Source organism: Belonocnema kinseyi, chromosome 9 (genome assembly GCF_010883055.1).
Source record: "Belonocnema kinseyi isolate 2016_QV_RU_SX_M_011 chromosome 9, B_treatae_v1, whole genome shotgun sequence".
Lineage (NCBI taxonomy): Eukaryota > Metazoa > Arthropoda > Insecta > Hymenoptera > Cynipidae > Belonocnema > Belonocnema kinseyi.
In genome coordinates, this window is record NC_046665.1 from 80,158,175 (window position 1) to 80,160,584 (window position 2,410).

Sequence of the window (2,410 nt, forward strand, 5' to 3'; positions counted from 1 at the left end):
CAATACGCCAATTAGCACAAATGGTAAGTTCCGACAGTGCCTACAAGTGTGCCTACTGACCGCTAAATGGCAATACCGGTTTCATATGTATACACCTGGTAAATCTAATGCCTAGCAGTCGGGAGTGCTAACCACTGCGCTAAACCGACAAGTTGAATCTCGTTGAAAAAGCCATCCACATAAGCTACAGTTCAGAAAATACTTTTTAAATAAATAATTTAAATCGATTACAATTTTTGTTCGTGTGATATTTTGTTTTTTACCGTTGTAGACTATTTTACAACTTTTTACAATAACAGGAAATGTAATTTTTTATGAAAATTTAATATTTTTAATGACGGAACTCAGAAATTTAATCGTGAATGTTGAAAATTCCTTAATAATAAAATTTTTTAAACTTTCGTATAAGGTTTGGTTTTTCGGTGTTTTATACTATTTTACAACGTTTAAGATTGATATAAAATGTACATTTTTTCTTAACATTTGAAATTTTTCATAAAGATGGAGCTTAGAATTTTTTTCTTAACAAATAAAACAGTTCGAATTTCAAAAAAGTGTCATCGAATTTTTGTCACATAATGAATGGTTTGTAAGTCTGAACCCATGAAACCTTAAAATTTGTGGTGTCAAAAAGATATTCACCCAATATATTTCCACGCTTGAAACATTCATGCGGGTATACGCATCCATTTCTTAAGGAAATCAGAAAAAGTAATTAAGTTATAAACAAAGTTTAACAATTTTATTATTGCCAATCAGCGCCCGGCCAGGTACCGTCTGAGCATTCGATCATAAGATTTATCCGATCAGAGCCCAGTCAGCCCCCGACTGGGGTTTTGACATATATTTTGCCCAGCGAGTCTCCGACCAGCGCACGGCTAGGCTCTTAAAACACAAACATAGCCCGATCAGTCCCCGACCAGAAACTTTCTTGTACCAGGGCTAACCCGGGCTATTTCCACACGGTATATTATTTAGTAAAAGTTTCGAAGCAAAAACAAAAGCAGCTACTACAAATAATTGATTTGAAAATTTAAGTTAATAATATTCTTCCAGTTAAAAACACTTGAACCTGAAATATTCTGTCTTTAAAGTTGAATGTAAACAGTGTACCGATATTCGAGGATTCAAGAGCACTTTTGTGTCCATTTCGAGCCCTGAGTAAAACTTGATTGATTCTTACATATAGTTACGACATTCTACTTAGATTAAAACCGTAGTTGTTAATTAATCTATAAATGTGAATATGTTTCACGGAAATTTTTAAGTTTACATTCATACGAATGAGATTCAGGGAACAATTTTATCCGTAAAAAGCCAGAAACTTGTAGCTAGGTCTCAAATACGAGATAAAAAAAAACATTAAATGCTTCCTTCTATGAAAAATGGATGGATAAATTTCGAACTTTTTTAAGATTAATTCGAATTTCTTACGAATATTTCAGACTTAAATATAAAAAGGGAACATTTTTATTTGTGCGCTTCAATTTATATTTATTTACAAATTCGCAACTCAGAAGATCGAATCCTCAAGGCATGCTGACTCAACAGTATTCAAACATACACCCAGAATGTGTAAACACGCGAAGCCATCGAGGACAAACAATATAGGTATCATAAAACTTCTAGTCACTCATCAGACGAACTTGAATCATACATGCGCGTGCGATTAAGCGTATGCGCGGGTCACGTGCAGGCAAACCTATTTCCTAGTTCCCGGATTTGTCGTGCAAGCTTGTGAGTGCTCTGTGAATATTTTCCCAGTCACTCGTAATATTGTTGTAATTATTTATGAAAAAAAGTGATGAACGATTTTAGAACTTTTACATCGAGTTCGTGAATTCTTTCTCAAAATTCTCAGACTTTTTAAAAAAATACATCAATATCTGATGAATTTTTCTTATATCTGAGACTTAGCTACTAGTTTATGACACTTTACAGATACATTTTTCCGTATAGAACGAAAATGTTTGATATTTTTATGCTGCAGAGCTGTAATGTCAAAAAGTACAATTTCAGCTCTGAAATTTCTGGTTCTACGTTCGGAAAGAACCCTAATACGCCAGACAAAAACATTGAATCCTATGTAGGATTCTATATAGGATTATATGTAGGAATTTTCAACAGAGCGGATAGACCCGGACATTCGCCCCTTTTGACTTCACAGGAAATTAACTTCGTGTTCCATCGGTGCAAATAATACCGGTCAGATCCCGGATAAGCTCGAACAGATACACTTTTTGACTTTACAGGAAATTAATTTCTTGCTCCCTGTCCCAAATAGGTCCCTGGTAGAATCAAATACGAAGGTAGTTCAATAAGTCCTTAGAATGAAGTATAAAAACAATTTTTTTGGGTAATTTTTTTTTTATTTTTCAACATAATCTCCTTGGAGCTCTATACACTTGGT

At 34.0% G+C, this 2,410-nt stretch overlaps 1 protein-coding gene across 1 annotated transcript in view; it reads left to right on the plus strand.

Moving 5' to 3' along the window:
• LOC117180785 overlaps window positions 1-2,410 on the plus strand; it is a 7,421-nt gene that overhangs the window by 1,754 nt on the left and 3,257 nt on the right. The gene's annotated exons all lie outside the window — the stretch shown is intronic.